At 27.9% G+C, this 27,507-nt stretch overlaps 1 protein-coding gene across 2 annotated transcripts in view; it reads left to right on the top strand.

Moving 5' to 3' along the window:
* The first annotated feature begins 786 nt into the window (after positions 1-786).
* The window catches only part of LOC129975769 (uncharacterized), a 65,802-nt gene continuing 39,081 nt past the window's right edge, over positions 787-27,507 (top strand). Inside the window, exons 1-2 of one of the 2 annotated variants that reach the window (XM_056088974.1) lie at positions 787-1,283; positions 12,593-12,646. The gene's annotated coding sequence lies outside the window, so the exon portion shown is untranslated. Of the gene's footprint in view, positions 1,284-12,592; positions 12,647-15,373; positions 15,484-27,507 lie in introns of those variants that run through there. The other variant, XM_056088975.1, reaches the window with a different exon arrangement.

Raw genomic sequence — 27,507 nt, 5'->3', positions numbered from 1 at the left:
GAAGGATACGAATAAAAAAAAGAATGGACATTTATACTATTTTTCAAAAGATATTTTTGTACATTATAGCTCAAAAGGTGGAATCTCAAAAATGGATGTCATATTGGAAATTAGTCATGTTTTAAATGTATGACAAGCAGCAGAGTAGAGCACAACTTTACTCAAACAGAAAGAAAAAAGAACTTGATTTTGAAATTTTATTTTAGCTCTATATTATGCCTTTATAGTTAATTTTCATTCTTTAATAAAAGTATCTGCATCCATGGCTGGTAAGTAATTTATCAGTATTAGATTACATACTTATAATATGTTACTTACATACTTATAATATGTTACTTACATACTTATAAGCTTATACTATTTTTATTAATTATAAGGAATGTTTAATATACACACTTATTTGTAAAAAAAAAAAGTTTCATAATTTCAAAGATTAGTTGGTAATAGGAATATTTTATGTTCTAATTATTATAAAGGACATTAAAAAATCAAAACATTAAAATGAAATTATGAATGTTACTGTATCGTAAATTCCATCTTCGGACACTGTGGGTTAATCTTTTGTCAGAGAATGATGACTAGTTGCCACTTTTCAAAAGCAAAATCTGATTCAACCAATTTTTATAATTGCATGATTATGGTAAAATTAGGTATTACTGAAATTTGTCCTGTTCTATGTTAAACCACTGACGATCTTTGAGAAGAAAATCTAGACACTGAATTTCAAGGAAACAGAAAACACAAAGCAACGCTTAGAAGGACATCAGAGTACAAGCTTACTGCGGAAGAAGGAATGTTCGCATTGTGCTGCACGCGATTCACAGCTCGCTTATTATACGTAATATTTCAGCGTTAATGTTGTAGTTTTCTTGAAATAACAGTTATTTTCCGATTTTCTTGAACTAGGATTGAAAAATCTTTGTTATAGATTAGAAAATAGACTTGATGTAACTTTTGTTCTTGAAGAAGGTTGTTGAAATTGGACATGCCGAGTTCCTTGTTAAGCCTAAATGAAGACGAGGTGCTATAGCTTCATCATTGCTAAATTTGTTTTCAAATTATAGTTAGGACATAACATTGTTTTTGTTTAAGGAGGGTATTAAGAATCGCATTTGATTGATATTCGAATGCCACACGTGTTATACTTGTAGCGTGGTACGCGCCATAATACATTTTTCTGCATAGGGCTCCATAATGATGCTTTGTTTGGGCAAGATAATGTACGATTGATTCGTTTTGTTGCGTGGAAGTGAACCATTTTATACACAAAACATCGTTCAAAGGTAAGTTATTCTGATATACAATGATTTTTAAATTCTTATTTCATATACATTCAACTTGCTTTAGATTTTGTAAGAATTTGACACCGTTGTAATTGAGGTTGTGTATGAACCTTGTATGTAGTCATTGTGGAAATTGAACTCATTTCACGTTGTTCCTAAAATATAACAATGAATTCGAACAAAAAACTATTGATAAGTCATTCTGTAATTGTTTTTTGTTTATTTGCACGAATGAAATGGAATCCCAGTTTGTTTTATTGCCGTATTTCGAAGTTTTTTATGCCATTCTAATTATACAAGGCAGATAAGGGCTATATGTATTTAACTTCTTTATAATAGCCATCTTATAATTAAATTATACCATCTATTAAAAACTTTTATTAACCTTGTATTAAAATATTCTATCATTTTGAATGAAGTAATTTATCCAGTAGAATAGAGAATGCTGTCATTCAAAATCATTTAATTTTTGCTTATAAATAGCTTTAATATAAAAAAAGGATTTTTTCGATAATTTATTATTGTTTCTTTTATTGTTCTAAGCAAATTAATATGTAATTCGTAGTGATTGCGCATTTTGCTTCTTTTTTCTATACAAAACACCATAAAACTTAAGTATCTCTCAGATTATTAATTTTTATCTTATTTCAAATATGTTGATTTATATTTTACTAAGCCCTCGCAATTATCGATCAGTTTAATATACATATATAAATTTTGCAGGGAGAAATCAAAACATGTCTAAGCATCATATACTTATGTAATTAAATTGTGTGTATGTGATATGCAGAAGAAAATATCAGTTATTGTTCTCAAGCAAACTGTTTTTGAAAGTATGTCAATAGATATTTATATGGAGGTCATTAAGTTTTCATTTGAAAATAGAATATGAAATTTAGCCTATACATTATTAGCACATGTATTCTCCAAGTATGCAATTTCATTTAATAACAGATTATAATCTTAATTTATTATCAGTCCAGATATTTTTTATAAATTATATCAAAAATTGTAATTATTTCTCCCAAACTTATATAAAAAGGAGAAGTTTTTTAGATGCTAATATGTTCTGTCAATATATATATGTATGTATATATATAATTTCAAACTGTACTGGCTAAGATCAGTTTATAGGAAATAGAGGACCAGTCTTAGTATCAAGTTAAGATATTTCTAATTTCTATTATTTTTTAGTGATTGTAATTTTATTGCTTCTTTTTAGTTGTAAATGCATGAATTTTGGGAATAAATCCATGCTGTTTAAAAGTAGTTACAATCCTAAATACCTGAAGTATGAATTTCAGAAATAGACCCATACTTTTTAAAGGTGATTTCAAATCTAAGTTCCTGAAAAATTGTTTCAATTATTTTAAAATAAGGGAAACTAAATGGATTGTTTTCAAAATAATTCTCAAGCATTATTTTTTTTTAGTACTCAGATATGCTTATTCATAGAATTTCTTGCTTAAATGAGTCAGCTTTGTTAAAAGGTGATCTAAATTTAATTTGAAATACATATAGTTGTGCTTGCATTATTAATAAAGATCTGTTGATAATTAAATCTTTTTTGTATCTATTTATGTCTACTGAACTATCTGATGACATTTGTTTATATTTTAAAGCTTTATAGAGATAAAAATGGATTTGGCCTTTTTGTAGATAAAATTGATAATTGAAATGAAGCATTAAAATAAATAATATAAATATTAAATAGTGATTAATAATTTTTGATTTGCTAATCTATATAGATTGATAAATAAAAAGAATTTAAATTGAGCATAATATAAAATAGGTTCTTTGTTCTATTGATAACTTTCTTTAAACTGCTATTATTATTGCTGTTAGAAGAATTGTTCTATGGTCTTGAGTGATTATTCTATGGTCTTTCTATCAGAATAATAATCATTTATTTGCATAGAATTGTATCTTTCAAGAATAAAGAAAAATTTCTTTATCTGTGTGATATTATTATTGGCAAGGAAGAATTTTTTATTTTATAGAAAATGAAAGGTGGGCTTTCTTAATCTTGGCCATTTAATGCAATCTTGTAAGTAAACAAACATATCTTTGTAGACTGCATAATATCCCATTGTAGGCATCATCATTTTAAATTTCTAACATCTTGAATGCAAATCATATTGCTTTAAGTTTAGGTAAGATACTGAACACAACAATTTTCAAAATAAGCTTAGTTAGATCTGAAAGCATTTATGATAATATAGTTGATAGTTCAGTTTGCTATATTTTTTGCCTTCGAAATTGTTATCGACTTTTCTGTTAGATTCCTTTTATAAATGTTATTTATTCATGCTAGGTCATGAAAATTGATTCATAGAAAAAAAAATTATTTTGTGATATGTCATTACTGTGACATAATTGTTATCTTATTTATAAATGAAATACTTTCTAAAAGTATCTTCTTATTACAATTTATCTCATTTCCTTGTAAATTCCTTTCCAGATTTAAAAACAGATATATTTGCTGAAGCATATATATCTGTTATTATAATGATGCTGAAGCATGCCTACCTATGTAAAGAATGTTTAAAGTGCTTTTACCCTTAATAATATTCTCTTGTGCTTTTTTTTTTTTTTTAAATCAAACTCCTTTTTCAACTTTTTGATTAGTACAAGGTTTTTGCATACAATTCTTTATGTAAAAGAAAATAGACATCAAGTATTTGTAGCGATTTTTCATTTATTAAAATTTTAAACATTTTGTGCTTTTTTTTTTTAGTTTTTGTATATTTTAATATTCCCTAATCTTATATCATTCAATATTGAGAAGTTTGATTTTTGCATTAATTTTTTTTTGTGTTTAATAAATGTGATAAATTATTTTTTAATTTTATAAAAATAAATTATCAAATTAATGCTTTTATAAGAATTATTATTTCTCAAATCATTTCTGCAAACTGACAAAATAAAAGCAATGAAATAATTTTGTTTTTATTTCTTGGTTGTTTAGCATTCAAAATTAGTTTGGTTAAAATATTCAATTTATTTATTCTCTCATAATTGAACATAGTAAGTCAAATCTACCATAATTTGTTCACCTTTACCACTTAATCCATCTTTGTTATTCTTACAAAATGTGAATTATTATACAGTATCAATCTTTTCTTTTCTTTTTTTTTTTTTTTAAAGATATAGGCAACCTCTGCTTAATGAGCATTTTGTATTCCAAAACAATGGAATATTGATATGTCTAGTATTAAATTGCAGAGAAAATTATTTTACTAAGGCATATATATGATAATGACAATTCTGTATAGACCTATGATTGTATATTGATACACATACATGGTTAATTAAGGGACTAATGGTATCTATTTTACACAATCAACATACTTAAGATCTCTGATTAGATTATATGTTTGAAAGATGTGTTCAGAATACTTAAGTTAATACTATATTTGTGCATTCTATTAATAAGCTTGTCATCTAACTGAAATAGTAGTATTTAATTCAATCAAGCTTGAATTTATGATCCTCAATCTACAAAATATAACTTTTACTTACTGCTTATTTTTTAAACTTGTATTGGGTGGTGGTAACATTTTAAGAAATTAAAAGTTTAATTTGTTAGAATTTATAACCAGAAATTTTTTTGTAAATCAAAAGAATTACAATCTAAATATATTTTTAAGTTCAGAAAATCATTTGTGTTCAAGAAATTTATAGTTGTTGAATGGTTTTCATGTTAATCAGAACTGTCCATCCCTGGACAAAATGAGATGATATCTTATCTGTCATAAATGTCTTCAGAGTAAAGGAAAAAAATTATGTTACTAATAAGTATGGCCCCTAATCAGTTAAAGCTCTGTGCTACCCTATTTGTATAAAAAAAAGTGATTTGCCAGGGTAAATTCTTGATTTATAAAAATTTCCATAAGAGCATCAAAATCTCATTGATAAAGGTTAACATTGAAATGAAATATAATGGATACATATTGTGACATAATAAGATAATTGTTTAAGTTCAGTATAATATTACATATATACAAGAACTTGGACTTTTCTGTTATGGTTGTGTGAAAATGTTCTATCCAGGATTACATCTATTATAGTTAATTCTGAACTAGAAATAAAGCAGGAATTTCTACCCTCAACCTTTTTTCCCTCTTTTCACTGATGCTAATTTGAAGCCTAATAAAGATATTGTTCAATTGTTAGATAAGTTAAGAGTTAAAATTCAATAATTTTGCAAGATATATTATTAGTGGAATAAAATTTTTTAATGTTAAGTGCTCAAGATTATTCTCATAAAAATGTAGAATTTGAAAGAATGGTCTCATGAGACCTGATGATTCATGCAACATTAAACTTCACATTTTTTAAAATTTAATGCTAATTCCAAAGTTTAAAGTTTTTAATTCCAAGATAGATCTAGTTATTAAGCTTTATTTGTTCTCATTGTATTGCATCAACTTCCCTGTCCTATCCAGAGCTATATTTATGTTGGTATGTAAAGGCTTTAAAAAATAATGTTTTTATATCAGAATCAGGTAATCAAACTATAGCCAATGTAATAACAAAAAAAAAAAAAGTATAATTAGTATTTTGGATATTTTTCATATTTGAGTTATTTGTTATTGAGTTAGTTTACTGGGTGATTGTTTACAAGCTTCAATTAAATTTAAAGGATTCATTTTCTAATTTCAAAAAGTAGCAAACTAGCCATTAATTTACTATAAGCATTTGTAAATTGATAAGAGAATAATTGATGTCTTGTTCCTTAACGATTGCTTTAAAGCTGATGCCACAAGATATGTTCAACAAATGTTAAACATGTTTCATAACTAAACTCAGTGTTATATTTCAATTCAATCTAAATTTTGCAGAAAGCTGATTCATCTAAACAATTTCATTTTTTTGAAGGATAAAATGGAAATCTATGCCCATAACCTAATTATTATACCGTATTTCTTGCACAACAATCAATTTATTGTTTCATACTTATCAAAAGCTTTTAAATTAAAAAGAAAACAAACATGTGTTGTTGATGGGACATCTTAGATGCTGAAGAAAATGAAGTATATATTCTATTTTGTCTTTCCTAATTCTAAAGTGGTCTACAAGATTATTATTGTTAATAAAATCTTACTTGACAACGTCTTCTCCCAGACTTTGGTTGTTACGTATGTAATGACTGATCTCAAATTATCAAGTAAAATATTTAATTTACTAAGCTTACACATAGACACATTTAAAAGATTTGCTCTATTCCATTGCCAATTAATTCCCCCCCAAAAATTAAAGACTTCTAACTATTTGTTTTGCAAAATCTCTAAGGTTAACTATAATTTGATATGTATTCCATATGCCAGAAGGGTTTTAAATATCTATTTTAACAAGAACATTGTAATATTATCCTCCTTCTTAAATAATTTTTCATAAAAACAGTATTTTCCAAGATTTGTTTTTTATGGCATAAGTCGAGCCTAGATAATTGAGCCATATTTCACTAATAAAGGAAATTGAATCACTCTAAAAGTGTCTGCTTAGAATATCAACAAGAGCATTATTATCCAGAATAATATTGTCAGTATTTAATATTCATTTTGTCTCCTCAAAATGAAAATGTTTTTTTCTAAAACTTTTAAAAAGAACTAATATTGTCAGTTGCATATGTGATCATTGTACAAACATATATATATATGTACATACATGCATATGTACAAACAAACACATGTAAACATAGGCTTTTGTATTAAGTTATTTCTTTAAGCAAACAATAATACACTTTTTCCTATATTTTATAAATTGTAATATATAAATGAACTGTTTTTAAAATTAATTTTGCCATTCAAATGTGTATACACTCTAAGGGAAACTTGTCTTGTTTTTTAAAACTTTATATTATTCCTTTATTTCAGAAATACTATTTCATTTGGGAATCTTCTTTGCTCCCTAAGGAATTTTGTGGTATTAAATTTATTCCAATCAAATTTGTTTAGCTTAATTTGTAGTTTTGTACATAAATGTTTTTTTGTTACCCTTTATTTATAGACATGTATATGGCAGGTTTAGGCATATCACAGCTTTATTCTGAGGTCCCTCTTTTAACTAACTTGTCAAATTAGCTTGGTATTTCTGTGCATTTTTAACTTAATGATTAAGTTAATAATTTATTTTAGGTTGTGATAATTGTGAATGCATGTTTTAATTCATAATGAGTGCTCACTCTTGTATGTGTACACATTATTTATGCAGATACTCAATATTTATAAATACTGCAATAACTGAGTGTCATGAAACAGATAGCAATTTGGCCATTTATACTTGGCAAAATGTTAATATTATTCCAGTATTTTATAATTAATACAATTTATATTTTTTGCCATCATATTTATTTGACAACTCATTCAGCAATATCTTTTTATACTACTTCTTGTAGTTTTGTTGTCTTTTAATTCAATGGATTTCACTGCTCAGTTGAAATCCAATAGGCATCTGAGATTTTAATTGTATAATGTTTTCTGATAACATGACAGTTAATGCATATTTTTAATAAGTTTTTTTTTGAGAATTTAAAAAAAAAATGCTTATTGATGATAATAAGCATTTTGCTCAAATGAGTTTAAAGTGTAGCAAAATAGGAATTATATGTCTAATCAAATCCTTTTACTTTTTTTCTATTTTAGTTCCTATTGACTAATTGCATATATTTACATAATAAACATCATTTAAATGAAAGATTAATTTTGCTAAGTGTTGAAAACAAATATCACCTAAAAGTCCCCTCCCCCTCCAAAATAAAAATCAACAATATGAGCATATTGCACTTATCACTGTATTCCACCATTGTAAAATAATTTAGTATCCACAGTTCTTCATATTTGTTTATGTATCAAATTTTATCATGTACTTGAACATAGAAGAATTCATTCTCTTGGCAAAATAATATTGGAAGTTATAGAAGACTGACTGTATTATAATAGTAAATCAATTTTTTTTTTTAATGTTTTGCATTGAGTTTCATTTTTTACTTAAATTGAACATTGTTCATTTCAAAATGTGTTTTTGAGCTGTGAATTTTGCCAAAGGTTGGCCAATTTGAGGTCTTGTTTATCATATTATAATTTAATAGTAACTTTAAATTTTCACTGATTGTAAAATTTTATTATATTTTTCTTGTGTTTCCTCTTCATTTTGTTGTAAGGAATTTTATTAAACACCATTCAAGAAATTACCCATTGTTTTAAGTTAAATCATAGTTCTAATTAATTTTTTTATATTAAAAGATATATTCCAAATTTACAATAAATCATTTACCTTTAGTAAGTTATGTTTTCCTAAAAATGGACTTCTTTAAATATTGTGCTAACAATTAGAAGTTTTAATCTTTTTAATTAATTATTTTAATTCTCTTATTATATTATTTTAATTTTACTAACTGAAAGTTTATGAATCAAATAAAATAATATTACATTGAAAAAGCATCAACCTGATGAATTGTTCATACAAGTTAATTTTAAAGTTGCATCATTAATTTATCGATGTTTATATCTAAATCTATAACATTAAGTAAAAGATTAAACATATTATTAATTTTTTCCCCTATGTGTCATAGTTTTGTTCAACTCTGGCCTTTCAAAAAAATATTTCATTTTTATCTTTTGGAATATTTTATCCCGAAATATTCACTTGCTTCTCAGAAATTATTGCAAATATTGGATCTCAGAAATTTAGTTTTTTGAAGCATGGGGAATCGTAATAAACTATTTTTTTTCTTTCTTTTGACCAAACTGATCTATAGTGGATTGACATATGTAAAAACCTTGAAAATGAATCATTTAAGTGTTATTTTGCAATATAGAACAGCTTAAATTCTTTTCAAAAGAAAACATGCTTTTTGTTAACATGTATAATAGTCGTCTTTTCTTTTTGCAAAATTTCCTGTTAGTCCTTTTGGCTTTACGAATTTATTATTTTTGCACAATTTTTAACCTATTTGATGCTTATGTATAATTATTTGTAATCCAGAAATTGTAATAGTTTTGTAATTTCCTATCTTTTTATGAATAGTTGTGACACTATTCCTTTCTCGTATATAAAGTATATAGGAATTATTGTAATCGTCAGAAAATTCAAACTAAAAATTGTGATGAATCTCTATTTTTATGACTTCCTTGAGTTTGAAAAACACAGTCTTGGCATTGTCTGTTTATCTGTGTACATGATAACTCAAGATCTTTTGAATTAGGCAGATAAAATTTGATATATATACTAACAACAAAATTTGTAGATTTTTATCAAGCTTTGAATGAAATTGATTCACAGGAAATGAGTCGGTTCAAATAAACTCGCTATCTTGAAAATGCAAAGAGTTAGGCAGAAAAATTTTTGTTCAAAGTTTTGTCATTTAAAATATAGATTCTTATTAAATTTTGAACCAAATCTGTCTTAGGGTTGATTATCTGTACTGTTGTATATATGCAAACATAATAACTTGTAAACAGAATAATTTAAATCGATGAAACTCGGCATGTTATCTTGTGATTACAACTGTTCCATAGCAGATTTTGGTTTCATTTGGTTGGTAAAAAGATGTCTGAAATGCATATTCGCACAATAGATTCAGTAGAAATTTTAGATTCATACTCAAGATTTATATTTTGTAAATACTGTTCATTTGTGCCCTTACTCAAGCTTCATAATTTTATGTGAAGGCAGAAGGTAAAGAATTAAATTTAATTGAAGAATATGCAAAAAAGTTTTGGGAAGATCATTCACAGTGGCTTTTGTTTAATGTTAGTTAAAATTCATTGTGTAATGTATACAATAAGTTTTCAAAGATATGTTTACATTTTCATTCCTGAAATTGCATCACCTTTACAATTCCAGGTTGCTGCAATATTCTAAATCATGTGTTAACATGAATTCTGAACTTCAGATATTCAGAAGGAAAAATTCATATCAAGGTTGTTTTATGATTCATGCTGTAATAATTGATTATGTGAAATATAATTGTTGAGCATGTAATTTGTTTGTGCTATTTACCGTGTTTTTTTTTTCATTGCTTTATATTAAAATAGATGGAATATCTGAAAGATTTATATGCTTAACTCATTACAGCACATTTCTACTTCTTACACATATTTTTCTATAGAAAACTGGATGGCTTTTAGCTGCTATTTGATACAATGCTGTTAGTTAAGGTCTTTAAAAAATTGGATAAAATATAGGAACTTGTAAAAAAAAAAAGTTTGGGAATTTTCACAGAATATTGTTTTATAATTTTAGTTCTAACTAAACAATTTATGTAAAATTGAATCTTTTTTACATTGTGTAAAAAGACTGTACACTTATCACCAATGTATACATTTTCCACTGTTTTATATATTCACTGTTAAAGTGATTTCAAGATATTTGATGTTTATTACTATACTTCTACTTGAAAACTGACTAAAAAACTTCATATGCTATTGAAGAGTGGGACTTGTTTTAGATGGTACAACAATGTGCAATAAAAGAATAGTACAATAAAACATAGATGAATACATGAAATGATCGTGATTCATTTTTCAAATACATGTGAATTTCTGAAAAAACTGCTATTAAGTTTTACACTTTTTTAAAATTTAACTACCTGTTGAGTTTGTCAAAAAAAAAAAAAAAAAATGGGCACTGAAATTTTGTATTTGAATTACCTGAATAATGAATCGTAGAAATATAACAAGGAGACAGGTTCTAGAAATTTTACTTGTATGCTTAAAAATAAATATGACACAGACTAAGAATAAGAAATATTTTCAAACAATTGATTTTTGGACCAAGTTAATGATGCTTCATTAATAATTTGATTGTTATGTATTTGAAATCAAGACTGATGAATCAATTTATGTACATATTCATGATGACACATTCGTATTTGATTAAATGTTATGAGAAATGGGAACATTCTCTGAAATCATGTTACTAATAAACAAAATATTATGGTTCATTGTCTTAAAGTTATTGTGCAAAATATTTAATTGGAAAATGATAAGGTGGAATGTAGGTGAGGATATCCAGGGCACTAGCAATGGAAAATAAACATGAAGACAAAACATTAATATATTTATATCAATTTTAAAAGTCAAACATGTTGAGGAAGTAAAAAAGTAATACCATTTCCTGGCTCCATTTTGTCTTCTTAAGCCAATAATGATGACTAGGGGGGGGGAATCATATCAAAGCACTTATCCTTTTATGTCTCCCAGTGCTTCAGCTCAATTCTGGGTATCATTATAGATAGTTATTTCCCCAGTATCTCTTCTGATAATATATGATTAGTATTTTTAAGGGCTATAGTAATAAAAATAATTTTTTTAGAGGCAATAGTGATAAGGTTTTGGCTTCAGGACCATAGGTTTGCTGGTTCAAATTCCAATCCCACTGAAGAACTGCAGTGAAGATATGTCTTGGACACATTAAATGCATCAGGTTTTCATGATGTTATAGTGTAAAAGTTGGGAGAGAAGAGGGAAAGTTCAGATGTTAACTTTATCATCTAACCATGGTTTAAAATTACAAGATCTATAAATGGGACATAAATATATTAATCTTCATTTATATATAATTGGGATACAATATCCCTTGTATTTTTTCATGATTTCCAATGAATTTTTAATAAATCACTTCAAGATATACTTCTTGTTTTATACTTATATTTTGCTAATGTCCAAGATTTTTTTTTTTTGTATTAAAGGAGGGGGAAAGATGCCTTCCCTCTCGGCTAAAAACTAATCGCTGTTTTTTTTTTCTTCTGGTTTTTCATTAAACTTGCATGTTTATGGATTTCCAGTGTAAAAATTTACTTTATGTATTGAATGTTTGAGAGTAAGATTAAAATCTACTAAAACAAATCCTTTATATAAATTCTAGTCTATTAGTTATATAAATTTGGTCTATGATCTGTGCTACAAAAAGGGGGGGGTAAGATAAGAGGTCCAGGGCATCACTTACCCTTATTAAACTACAATACTATTCCTCTTCTAATTTTCCATGCTTGGTATTAAAAAAGAAAGCATTATTACTTTGCCTTCACTCTGCATTTCAAAATTGGCATCTGTGTCATCTATATAATCCTTTCCTCTAATTTTAACATTATTGGATAAATGACTATAAAAATTTATATGGAAATATATTGGTGTCACCCTTCAAGACTAAGTTGTTTGCTTTGACATTATAACAGTACTATGCTTACTATCCAAACTGGAAATAATAAAACTTTAATGCGATGAGTATTTATTTCATCAAAAATTAGTACTTGTATTTATTCGTACCATGTAATTGATTACTTTTTCTTTTTTTTCTTGCAGTTGTATTTTCCCCATTTGTATTGATGGTTGAGTCAGAGCTGAATGTTTAAAAAGGTATGTGAATTATTTTTATCAATAACAGAGGGGGGGGGGGAATCCTTAATTTTTTAAAAAGTTGCTTATAAAACTTGAAATGAGGATTGAACAAATGACTTTTGAAACATTGATGGTGTTTGGCCATAATGCACATTCTTAATGTTGCGATAATTAAAAAAAAAATTGTTCTATGACAAACCCCAACATTTTTTTTTTTTTTTTTGAATTATTTGAGGATTGGGGACAAACAAAAAAGGGAAAGATTTAAATGCACAAAAATTGTAGAGCTTATTTCCTTTGAACATGATTTTATCAAAATGAGTAAGTTATTCTTATGTTTCATGATAAAGTTATAATAGTATATTGTTCAATATTAGATAGTAGAAGTTGCACAGTTTACACTTCAGTTAAGGTTTATTTGCTGAAAAATGAAATTTTTAAAATCACCATTACTTAGAAGAAAATAAGGTAACACTTACATTTATTAATTTTTTTTTATTTTTCTTTACATAATTGTCAATTTCCTGTAAGAGATACATATGCATTTGAAAAAATAATTTCTTGTCTGGATAATTCTATAATAATTTTGAAAGCACTGTACTTGCCTTAAAAAGCTATTTAAAATATCTCATAGCATATTATTTAAAAATTATCATGTTTGTGTAGTTGAATTGCTATTCATGATCTATTTAGCTTAAATACAAAAGTTTACATGTAAATCAAAATTCTTTTATCCAGCAAGAAATGATTTTTCTCTCTTAAAGCTTAAAAATTACTATTTGGTCAATAATGCTGCATGTAATGTGCTGTAAGATTAAAAAAAAAGTTTCTACATAAACATAAATAGAATATTTTTCATGCAGTATAAAAAAGCTTTGGCTTTATCAGTCAAAGTCAGTTAATTTTGGCATGAATTAAAAAAGGCCTTACTCCTCCAGTCTTTGGAATGCTGGTTTGTTAAAAAAAATCCAACTAACAAATAAAACTTATTTGAGATTTATTATATTAATTTGTAGTATAAAAATATATGTCATGTGTGTAATTAATGCAGGTCACAACTTCAATTTAATAATTAAAACATATTCTTTATTTTCTTTCTTATGATAAAAAGATTTGCCCAATTGGAATATAACATCTCCTTTTCTTAGGTTGGACTTAATAAGGTTACTGATTCCTTGTATTGGGATTCTTTTAATTTCATATGTTAATTAAGAAAATGAACTTTGAATTTTGCAGTTTACTGTTCATTATTATTATTATTATTTTTAATATTAGCATTATCTCAGATGAACCAGTTCTTGTTAAGAGCATTCATAATTAAAAATTTTGAATTTGATTATGTTTTATTAAAGTGGTTGCAGTTAGCAAACAAAACAATTATTTGTTTTTGTTTTACAGTGTATAATATTTCCTTTGCCTGGCAAAGAAAAAAAAAAGTGTATTTTAATATGAAAATTTAAGAATAAATTATACATAGTGCATTTATTAATTTTTAAATAATAATTTCAGTATAATTTTTAAAGTAATATAATGGGCATGAAAATTCAATGTAAAGCAATTGTGGAAATGAAATATTTATAGTTGATTTATTATGATTATTGAAAAAGGTACAATGTATTTTTTTCTAATGGAAAAAGTAATTTTCTTAATAAAATATAAATCTTTTTAAAGAAGTAATCTATTTCTAAAAAAGATTTTCTTATGTCTTCTTTCTTGAATAATAAGAAGATATAAATATAAAAACATTTTCTTTTTTTCCTTTTGTATCTTTCACATTTATATAATTTTTTGTCTTAAAATTATTTATTAATATGAAAAATATTCCTTCATGAATATTTTCATGTAGGTATTTTAAAATGGTACTGCATAGTGCTAAAGACATAAATCTATATGAAATCTAGATTGGAATAAAAAGCACAGATAGTTTTTTTTTCACTAATTCTCGATTGCTAGTAATCGCGCGAAAATTCTAAAATCAAACATTTGCTAATTTTCGGCAATCCGTGAACATTTTGTTAAACCTCAGTGAAGATTAATTTCATACAATTGTCAGATCTGAATGAATTATGTATGGTAACACTATTTCGTTAATTTATCAGTACCGTTAATTGCCCATTGTTTCAACAACAGGTATGTGATTAAAGGATTTTGTACTTAAGTCTGTTATATTTTAAAACTAAATATTTTGATTATAGTAAAATTTTAGATAATTGTAGTAGCAGGTTTTAGCATGGTAATTTGTTTTAAAATTGAAAATGACATCGAAAATCGTGTATAGTACAATCTGCATACTGACTGATAGGCAAGAGCATTTCGTCCGAATGTTGAAAATGGACATAGCTTCTGTTTTAATTGAATAAATAGCTTTCTTTGTATTGCATCATGGATGAGTTTTAAAATTTATTCTTGTTAAAGTTTGTGATGTGAAAAATGAATAAATATTCATAATAATATAGTCTAAGGACCAGAATTGTTCTACCAGATTAGACATTGGTAGGTTTAAACTCGGAGCTAAGTTAACAATAACATTTCAGCAGTGATCATGAATATAAACAAGATCTTCTAGCATTTTGATTGTTTTAAAATGATATCTACAACTAAATGTGAATTTAACCTTACCATACTATTGCAAGGTTCCAAAAGGTAAGACACGTGGCGCCCGTTCATTCAGTTAAGAGAACCCCGTTAGCGGCATTGGACGAGTCGACCACACAGCTGGAAAATCAATCCCATAATTCTTGTGGCATCTGATCGCGTCGTTCTTAATGACCGCGCAAGCAATATCTACTTGGACATAAATTTTTATTTTGTTAAAAGTCTTAATCTAAATTTTCAGGGGTCAACGTTCCAAACTGGTAAGCATATTACTTTCTACAAACTGAAAACATCTCTTGTAGACTTACCTCCTTTCACCCATAACTTACCATGCAAGAAGTCGTGGTCTCTTTGTTCTTGAAATCCCCCTTTTTTTTTGCATCTGATGTCTTTTTTGTTTCTCAACTTTTTTTTTTCTGTCGGCTTGGTAAAAATAACTTGTAACCTGTACGTTTCTGTAAGAAAATCCCATTTTCTAGAATGCGAAGTACCATCTTTCTAACTATTAACAGAAGCACAACCTTAAGTTTAAATTTCAATTACATGCCCCAGAACGACAAGATAACGAAAATGAAATATAATAGAATAATATCTACTTAATTTATAAGTGATAATTTCAGATTTCTTAACCGATACATTTCAATATAGTTAGTTATATTGTTAAATTGTATCTTGCAATTTTATAAAAATATTTATTTTTAAAAATAATTTTAAATGTTTTTTCAAAATAAACGCATAACAAACTACGATTCCCCTTTTTAGAATTGGGAATAACCTTTCTGCATGCTATCGGTTTCAATTCTATTAAATTTAATAGGAAACAAGTGTGTGATTATATGCCAGAAAGTGCTAGGTTGGGCACTTAGAATATTCTTATCATTCCCAGCAAAATCGGGGCGGAGGTATGGACATTAAGTCCGTTTCGAACAATATATAAATAACGCGAAAAAAAACTGCCTACTTACTCAAAAAAGTGAAGAAACAAAGCTAAAATAGATCAACATATCAATGATAAACGCATCGCTTACGCAACATTTCTTATTTAGTATGAAAGGAGGGATCGCGTCATTGAAGTGACGCTACGATGTGACCGTTTCACTCATTCGCATTCCGCGATATCCATCCACGAAGCTAGGACTATTTTCCCGTTTCGTACTTTCCCATTCCCCCTTGGCTGTTTCAGTTCGCGAGGTTCTTGTTGGTTTTCTTTCTTGCGCTTCCACCTCACACCCCTCACCACTCCTCTTCCGCATTGGAATTAAATAAATAATAATAAAAAAAAGACTTGCATCTTTATGCAATTTCATTAATGTTCAAATTATAAGAGGAAAAAAACCCCGAATATTTTTACAATTTAATTTTAGTGTATAAAACCATTATTGCAGACTTTTTTAAGGGCTTTTATTCTCAATTTTTTTTTCTCTGCAGGGATTATATTTATTGTCGAAGGAAATTAACGCAGCTTTTTTTTTATTTGTGAGATCGAGAACATAAAAATATATTCTCAATCTAAAATGCTGTTTTGACCTTAGTTATTAGTTTTTAACTTTCATATTATAAGTAATGCATATTTATATATTAATATATATTTATTTATTATTGAAGTATATATTTATTATTGAAGAGGTTTAATTTTCAGCTTTTGTCTTTTATATAATATTTTTAAATTTCAATTTGCCCTTTGATTTTTACTATATTTCATGTTAGGCGTTCGTTTTCTTTAATTTCATATTTTTGTATGAAGGAGAATAATATATTCAATGTTTTTAACAATAATATAGTTTATAAAAATAGAATTTATTTAGAATAAGATTCTGATTACGTCTGTATATCGAAATGTTCGCGAATGTTTTTGGTTTAAAGTTTCATATTGTACATTTTTAAATATCTTAGTATTTCATTCCATTTATAAAATTTTAGCCCAACTTTTTATTTTAAAAAAAAAAAAAGACCTGCTTCATATACTCAATCCACAGTATTACAAAAACAACGCTGTTTAATATTATGTTACTTACATTAGCATAAATCCAAATAATAATAATATGACCTCATATAAATTCTAAAATATCCTTTATTCATTTATTATATTGTTCATTTGGATAACTTTTTTTTTAATACGAAGTATGAAATAGCATAATAATTTCTAACTGTAAGCGAAAGAGATAAGTTAAATGATTTATTTCGTAAAAGCTAATGAGGTATGTGGAAATTGCAATATATCATTTCATATTCGGAAAAAATACTTAACCTTTTTCTTATGTATTCTATGTTGTATAATTTCTTTACTAAATTCCAAAAATTTCGAAGAAACAAATCAAGTTTTTCCACTTCACTCGCATGTGCCCTTCTTCAATATGCAGTGTTGGTTTAAACAAATTTAGTTTAACCCTTTCGATTCATGCGTCGAGGCTTAGTGTCATTGTGATATATCATTTTCATATTCCTATTGGATAATTATTATAAAAGCGAACACTTTCACATTTTAAGAATTAATTTTTAATATTTAATATTTTTTAAGAATTAAAATAGATCTGCTACTATTTCTAAGATTTCTAAGCCCTGAAAGGAATTCCTATACTCGTTTAATAATGCATTTCATCACTTTTCGCAAAGTAAAGGATTAAATTGATGATAATCGAGTTGTGTTATGGAACAAAGCGCTTTCTCGATGATCCATTTAGTCCAAAATAGACTACAGATCGGAAATTTTCTCGGGAAGAACACATAAAAAATTTCAAAGTTTTAGAGTTATATATATATATATATATATATACTTACACACTAACAGATGGTTTCATATTGAAAGATTTTAATCAAACTTTGATGCATGTTTGCATTTTTATTGTGGCAATCGCATACGAAATTTCACATTCCCGGTTGTGGAGTTCAAGTGATCGTCTGTACAATTTTAGAAATGTTTTCTTTTTTCGAAATAAGGAAATCTAAAACGTAAACATGTATCGAAATCTCCAGGTCTATATATTTTAATGATTTCTTTGTTTATTTCATATACGAAAAAGCGGGAAAATATTAGTTTAGATCAAAGATGGTCTGCGGCACAAATTAATTATACTCTCAAGCTTTGTCTCATTTTTCATTTAAGGTATGAGGTCTTAGCAGTTTTGTAAGCAGCTTATTATGTAAAGTACTTTTGTTTCTCTTTTAAATAATTTCTTCTTTTTATTAGTGAAATATAATTATTTCATCTTTATGTATCGCTGTTTCATACCGATTTTCAGAGAATTGTGAAACGCATCCTTTCAGTTTCTTCCCTTACGATTAATCATATTTACGGAATCTTCTTTTTGTTATTATACAAAACTCTTCTCGTAACCCATGTAAAAGCGAAAATCCTTTTTTTAATCTTTTTTCAATCAAAAATCCTCTTTGATTAGTTTGTGGAAGTGTAAGACTGTCTTGAAATCAGTTCTACTCAGTTAATTTTGGTAATTTTGCTAATTAGCATAATTATTACCGAGACGACTTTTAGATCAGTTTGGATGGGACAATGCATCGTTTGGGATTGCCCGTAATTGCCAAGTTTTTGTATGTAAATTGCTTTATGTCTTTGGTGAAAATTTTATTAATCAGTCTTGACTTATAATATGAAAAGTGTTTGTATGCAATGTTCATTCTTTCGCATTTAACAGCCATGAATTTGTTACAGAATTGTAGTAGTAACAGCCAATGTTTGTTGAAGCCCGTATTTTAAAATGTAATGTAGAAAAGCTATTATTTAATATTTTGGGCTTTGTTGTTCGCACATATTAACCTGTTTTCCAGTTATGGCGGAAATATTTTACGTGAATTTAAAACAAAAACAAGCGGAATGCCGTTTTTTATTGATTATTGTTTTCCTAAAGAGCTTAATTATTAGTATTATTTGCAATAAAAATATGTAATAGAAAATAGAGAAGAGAATATTCCTTCTTCGCTGGATTATTATTGGCTTGTCATGTCATTTATTTTCCAATCATGACTTTGGAAAGGATACAAACAAGAATTGATGTGTTTAGGTTAATGCTATACTAGTGCTGCTAGTTATTTACAATGGGTTTACATTCAGTCCATCCAGTAAAACCACGTATGCGCAGAAATTGTTCAGTAGCTAGTACTTGTACCGTCAAGACAAGCATTGCCTATTCCGCTCTATCAGCGCAAGCGCGATCTTTTTTTCCTGCGCACGCGTGAATTTAATGGAATTTTATTACTGGATGAGTATAAACCCATCTTGAAGTGATGTCTAAATCACTTTCAAGTTAATTAACCATTCTCTCCTGTTAGTTATTGCAGAAATACATTGATATCACTTCGATTTGCATACTATGTTTCCCTGTACTTTCGGTATAAATGTTTCGATATTTTCGAGAAATTTTAATCGTTGTTATAAAAATGTGTAACCTTACTGAATTTTTCCTAATTTAGATAATTTTCATTTCTATTTTGAAATTATATTTGGAAGAAACTGTACATAATAACTATTGGTTTCATGTTGTATGCAGATGTCTTTAATCCATCCTCAGAAATAATTATTAGCTATATCTAACGTACCAAGTAAATACCTTGTCGTAATATTTTATGCTTGTTTAAAATCCGTTTGTTATAAAAGGCGCACAAGTTGACAGATTTGATTTGTTAGATTAACGTCGTACGTCATTTAGTTTGTATATACGAGGGCGGTTTAGGGCGGGGCTCATGGTTCTGAACCATCATCAAATGACAATGATATGAACCGATTCCTCATTTATCCATTTTGTTTTTTGCATTACATTAATTTGATAGCATTTGACCCTTGTTGGAATTAATTGGACCAAATGCAGTGTATCTTCATTGGAATTACATTACTAATTTGCAAATCTATGATATCTAAGCTACTTTCAGTCAGTCTACCGCTGGCTGACAATTATATACTTGTATGTAGTAATACGAACGATAATGTTTAGTAACAGCTCAGTACAAACCGATAAAGATACAATAGAATCTCCCTTATCTAGCAACAGTGGGACCCTGCCAATAGCGGATAAGAGTTTTCCTTATGAAAACATGCTTTTAAACTTGAGCCTTTCATGTTTTCTAACCCTTGGAGAAGTTGTAACATACAAAGTCCTTGGTCATGTTTTTCGGTCTTCCCCCTAGTGAAAATAAAAAAAATCGTACCAATAATTTAAATTAAAATACGCAGTTTTATATTTTACTAAAACAGAATTATAAAATTTCAAAATTATCATATATGTTATCACAAGATAGTTAAGTATTTCTTACTGTGATGAATTCGTTTGCCTGCTTAGGATTGTCCCTCAGTTTCTTAACAATGTGCTGATGTAGATGAAATTGCTCTTCGGCTTTTGTGAAAGTCTTCAATCCTTTCTCTGTTTTCGGCACATTTTTGGTCCACCTGTGTCATCTCTCTCTCCATTTTCTTAATTTTTCTCGTGCATGCTCGAATTTTGTTTCTTTATCACCTAAGAGAGTGACGCATACTTAACCGCTTGAGACTGCACGTTGTTTTCACTAATCCATTACATATGTTTTTATCGTATGGACCTAACTTCGGGATTTCAACTTAGAACGAAATTTCTGATGTTTCGATACTTGCCGCCTTTGACGACTAGTTGCTTCGCCTGAGTGACTAGTTGTGTTTAATTTCATTGAAATCTCTTGTGCATGATATTCATAATTTACTGAATAAAGTTACTTACTGGCATCAAATAAATGATTGTGACTATGTAGATAGGTGTATTTCACTTTCCCTCCGAAACAACTAGACCGAATTCAATTAACAATTTTGAAATTAATAAACAAATTAACAATTTTGTCTTTTTTACACTTTGAAAAAAAAAAAAAAACTTAGATTTTGTTTTCTATTAATACTTCTCTTCATCGATGCTTTTATTGATCTTAAATAATGACTAAACTATATTTGAAACTAAGTTTAAGTCAATCGCTCAAACGAGTACAACCATTCTTGTATTTCAAATTAACGAACAAAGTTTGTTCTAATATAAAAAATATTAATAACTTATGAAGGAAATTAGTTGTTTTTAAAAATCGTCTGGTTAATTTGATGTTTTAATTTTAATGGAAAGCAGAAAATAACAAACGATAAGATTTTGAACGACAAAAAGATTTTGTTTATTATTTTAGACAAAAGTAGGTTTGACGTTAAAAATATTACACACGAAAGGATTTCAAACGCGAGCAAAGCTATATATCAATGTGTAAACGTTAAAACCTACAAAATACTTAAACATTTAAAAAAAATCTATACAAACAATTCAAAAGGCATTAAAAAGTGGAATTTAATTAATAACGTGACACCTATTCTATATATTGTGCACCTATTCTATATATATTGTGAATAATCCTAATGATGTTTAGAACATTATATCATAGAGCCATCAAAAATGTCTGGATAATTTGCCTTCCAATTCGCTGTACTGTAGTTTCATATTTTTATTCCTTATATATAGTATCCATAAAGTAGTTAATAAATAAATTTCCTTAAAAACTTCCTTATTTTAAACAATGGAAGAAAATCACGCGATTAAAGTTTGAATTTCATTGCTGCAATGAAAATATTGTTGAAAATTTTTCTAAAAGTATTTTTAAATTATCAAAATTCCGGGAAAAAAATTTCACGATAATTAAATTTGTATCATTGAAAAGTTAATTTTCTGATGATATAAAAATTTTTTATATGCATCAATATTTTCGAAAATTATCAAGGGAAAATGTCAAAATCTTGCCTACTTGTAAATTTAATATTATCATTTAAATCTTAAAAAAGCGCATCTAAATGAACATTGTCAGCCTCTTACATTTATGTATACCAAATTTTATTGCTATGGTTGAATTGGTTTGATCTGCAAAGCAAGCACGTACATTCTTTCACTGCATATATTTTACTTTATTATTTATTATGGAGTTTTTATTTCAGCGTAACTTGAAGATATTTTATGAAAATGGGGGAAGTTTTTATATTTTATTCAGTTGGAATGTTAAGAGATTTTTCTTTTGCGAGAACGTGCTTTATAAGAGCTTTTTTCTATTGATTTAATTGTATTAGACGCGATTAGCAATAGTTACAAATTTAATGTAATGGGATTTTTGTTTGCGAAATAAGCTCTTTTGCACTATCATCTAATAATTGATTATTTACGAACCAGCAATCTAAATAAAGTTTTAATGTATATTTTGCGATTGAAATTAATAAGAGAATTTTCAAGCAAATTATCAAATAACATTTGTATCTAATTCATGGCCTAAAGGTGCTGAATTGTTGAAACATCACGATGAATGCGGAATCTTTCTTATATTTCATTTAGTATAAGAACCCGTAGCTCATTAAAAATGATTTAATTTCTTCTGTTTTCTAAAAGCAAATAAAAATTATAAATTAAATTACATCCTTTACTTTAATTTATATGCATTAGAGATCGATTACTAAAAGTTAAATTGTCATTTAAACTTGAATAAACATTCCATTTGGCATCAAATCAACATTGACTTGCTACCTCTTTTGAAAATGAATCCGCATACGGATAATGGCATTTCTTCTACACTACAGGTTTCGAATGTAATAAAGAATGCCTGGACCAAAAATATCCAGAAGTTATAGCGTGTTATTACTGAATTAATCATTAGAATTTTTGTTATTATTTAAATAGGAAGACCAAGTTTTAAAATCTGTAAATTTCCTTGAATGTGTAAACGTTAAACCAGTTCTGTTTCAAGTGTTTCGTAGCATATCGAGAGTTATTAGGTGAGCTGTTTGAATGAGATGCTTCTTCAATTCAACCACAGCTTCAGTTTTTTATTTTAAAATAGGTAGTCTATAATATAATATTCTCCGAGCAACTAAGGCTATAATTGAGGATCCGGAGATATGGTAGATAGACGGATCCTTCTTCTGATCCAGCTTCTAGGAAATGTCAAAATCTATTCAAAATAAAGCGGTAACATTTCCAGACAGTTGGATCTTTCTTCTGATCCAGCTTCTAGGAAATGTCAAAATCTATTCAAAATAAAGCGGTAAATTTCCAGACAGTTGGATCCTTCTTCTGATCCAGCTTCTAGGATATGTCAAAATCTATTCAAAATAAAGCGATAACATTTCCATGATAGTGTGATGGAGCGCCAACTGTTGAAACAGGAAACCCATTAGAATTTATGAGACAGCAAAGTTATTTTACTAATGCTAAAAACTGATTGGAAAATTAATTAAAAACAAAACTTAAACCTTTACTCATGAAATCTGTTGAACAAATGTTTTGTCTTCGTTCGATTGCTGACTATTGTACGCATGCACGGCTGAAAGGTCTACCCCCCCCCCCCAAAAAAAAAAAATAATCTCTGATGGGTTTTCAATCGTCGAAGGAATAATCTATTATATCCCAATGGATAGTTCTATAATAATAATAAGCCATAACTTTTGAATACTTTTTCCTGGACACACTGCATTAATTTCTAGACTTGGAATTTCGTTGAAAGAGTAGTCAGATGCACGTTGAATAATTAGATCGAATGTTACCAATGATCCGCTTTTTTGAGAGACTCGTCAACTCTGAAAATATCCTTTTACCGAACTAACAATGAAACCGGATATGAAAGGAGGGGAGTAACCGTAATCTCCGTGAGGGTATGGGACCGAGAGAGGAGTTGGAAATCGAGAATGGACAGAAGAGATGTGATGTAGCTAGGATTATTAGACCATGGCTTTTTAAATTAAAAACCTCGGCCCAGCATTCTGTTTTGAATCAAAAAGTAAGTTCTACCCTTACATTCTTAAATATTTGTAGGCAAGAATAATTTTTAGAAGCATCATAAAATAATTCAATTTAATCATAATAGTTGAATACACTTGCCAAATAGCTTTCCTTTAAATAATTAATTCTTTTTTTATCAGCTTTATTTTCTTGTTTTTTCTCTATATATTTTCTACACTTGATTTACAAATGTTTTTGAATGCAATAGGGGATTTCAAAAAATTTCATTGAAAAAAAAAAAAAAAGGAATCCCCCAGTTAAAGAATGTTTCAAATCTGTATCTTCAAATTTATTTTTAACGTTCCTCGAATATGCCGTGTTTATTTCAAATTTTATTACTGTACTATTTTAGTATATTCCCATGTATTCTGTACATTTCTTATAATTTAATTGAATATTATAAAACAAGCAAAAGAAGGAAATAAAAAGTAAAATTAATTTAAAAAAATTTTCTTCCTAAATGTGTGCTATATTTGCAAAACTACATATTGCTCACAACAAACAAAATTGTTGATGAAATTTGCAAAATATTTTCTGCTTCTTGTGAAATAGAGCGAGAGCCCAAATCCTTCAGTTTCTGGCCAGTTCATCAAAAACTCATTTGATCAAATCTTTAAATGATGGAAGTTCAAAGGCAGTCCGTCCAACATCCCAGAGAATTCAAATTTCTTGATATACTTGCTTATATAATGTATTTCAAAGTTACACGAAAAGAATGTAAAACAAAATTTCTGTGGTAGTTGTGCAATAAGATCATAAAAACGAGTTTTTTACATTCCTGCTATTCGAATATTCATTAAAATGAAATAGGAAAGATGCTTTTTTTAAAGTGGCTTTGTAGAAATTTCATTTCGAATATTTCATTGCGATTCTTGTACCGATTCTTTTAATATTTCGAATGATGCATAGCTACATAGTTTATAATTAAATTGGAGTATTTTCTTTTGAAATATTGTGAGATTTGATTTAGCTACTTGATGCAATGGGAACTTCACTCTTAGCATACTGAGTGAATTAAGCTCAAAATCTCTTTCAAAGCGAACCGCTCTCTGATATTACTGTTTACATTTATTTTATTTCCTAGGCCCTGTTAATTCGGATGGCATTCTTTGCCAACACGTCCTTGTACGCTGCACGTTTGGAGGGCGTGCCCTTTCTGTGTTGATCGATTCAATGCTAAAAATACATCTAGGTCTTGGATCTTCTGAGATGAATGAATGTTCCTAATCCTAACTTGAACTACAGTTTACGAGTGTTACTTATTCAGTATTTTTCAGTTTTGATATTAAGTTTCTTTAGAAAATTTAAAACAGATCTTTCCTATTGAAAAGCAATTTTAGCAGTTCTATGTTAACAATGAGAAAGTTTAGATTAGCTGGAACACCTTTATAAAAGAGAATGAAATGAAAGCTTGAAATGTTTTAATGATATTTAATTCAATTTTATTGTAATTCTTTTTCTCAGATAATTTTCACCTTGCTTTTTTTTTATTAAATTTAAAATTTAAATAATTCCCTGTCAATAAATATTTTTAATACTGTGGCAATATTTTTGCATTGCATTTATTTTTAAGATTTACTGTAAATAGGAGTCATAACAAAAAATTTTTAACATAAATTTAGGTAGATGCATTAGAAAAAGATATAAGTTCGTGTTTCTGCTTGCAAATTTATATCTAAAATATATGAATTTCGTAATAAAATTCATGAATTGTGCTAAAATGTTGTAAAATTTGTACGAGACATAACGTTTTATATATTATATAACGTATATAATATATAAAAAATACTGTTTATAATCGTATAAAAATATTTAGCGTCGTCGATTTATTGTGAATATACTTCACCCATTGCAATGAAAGGAGAACTTTAAACTATGTCGCTCTATAAATAAAAGAGTTCTATATGAACAAAAGCAAAAATTTTGTGGGAAGGGCTGGAAAATCGGGGTTCGAATCCCTTGTATTACTACTTTTCTTCGCCTATTTCTTAATTTTGGCTTCTAATTTTTTTTACTTTAGGGTTTGATTAGTTATTATAATTTTTATTCGTTATTTTCGACGTACAGAAGTTGTATACTTGGTAAGAAGTTACTAATGTGTCATTTATTATATATATAAAATTATTTGCGCTAATTATTTTTAAAGAACGGTACTATTTGAAGACTATACCTCAGTGTATCTTTATAGTGTATTAAAAATATAATGCTTTCATGTTTCTCGTTATCCGTTTATATTGGCAATTCAGCTGCTCTTGCAAGATTTAAAAAAAAATGATAGTACACAGTGAGATGAACGATAGTTGCCATAGAACATAGGATTGCAATTCACACCTCGTGATAAAAATACAGCATGCGTTTCATGTGCCTGAGCACGTATTACCAGAACTTGGTAGGTTTCTTCTCAACATGATGTTTTGTTTTGTTTGTTAATAAGAGACCGCAGCGATACCATATTAAAGATGAGCAAATATCTGAAATTACTCGAAGCAATTTCGAATTTTGATTGCTTATTTCAAGTTGAAAAAATGTCCAGAGCCTAATCACTTCAGCTCCATGCTAGATAGAGCCTATCGTCATTTTTTTAACACAGCATTTTCCTAGTGAGATATAGCCCTCATGAGGCTCCTGGGGGTGAAGGTGATTCGATACCTGCTGAGCCGGCCTTCACTTCAAAGGGGCCTGGGTGCAAGGAGTCATTTGGAATCCTAATTTTTTGTAAAGAAAAAAAAAAAAAACTATCTGAACATATATTATTAATGCATATTTATTTAGTACGTGATTCTTTTTTGCTAATACATCAATTACTTCAGAAAAATTACAATTTTTTGCAATTTCCTTTTCGATGCTTAATACAGCAAGTGCATTTAAGCGTGCTGAAATAGCGCTCAGCACTTGCTGTCGTAACTGCCAATGTAAAGAATGCAATGAAAGAACACAATTAATACATTTAGTAATAACTCACTATAATTATCATTTAGTATGTATGGCAATATGTCTTGTGCGTTATTTACATCTCTTTCTTTCAAAATCAAATCCCGTTGCACACCAATTCCCTGGAGATTTTGGAACATCTGTCTAATTCATGTTTTTTTAAAGTTTTTATATCAGTGATTAATTTATTATTCAGAACACTATTATTGTTCAGAACACTATATTAATTCTTAATCATGGTGGGACCCCTCTCAGTCGCGGGGCCCGGGTGCACAGCACCCGCCGCACTCTCCAGATGGCTGGCCCTGTATACCTGCACCCCCTGAATTACCTCAAAATACAAATGAAGCAGTTGGCCCTGGAGAAACTTGTATCTTGATTCACGTAATTATATCTGTCAGTATTGTATGACAAAAATAAATATACTACTAAACCTATCGAGAGATAATATATGTAACAAGGTTTTTGCTGTTAAATTAATCATCTTCGGCGACCAGCTGCTCACTCACCCTATTAAATGTATTAATCTAGTCATTTTGTCCAATTTTGATGAACTGTACTTTATGATATCAAATGAAATAACTATTT

This window comes from Argiope bruennichi, chromosome 7 (assembly GCF_947563725.1).
Source record: "Argiope bruennichi chromosome 7, qqArgBrue1.1, whole genome shotgun sequence".
Lineage (NCBI taxonomy): Eukaryota > Metazoa > Arthropoda > Arachnida > Araneae > Araneidae > Argiope > Argiope bruennichi.
The sequence above is the reverse complement of the archived record's forward strand: the minus strand, read 5'-3'. Positions and strand labels throughout refer to the sequence as shown.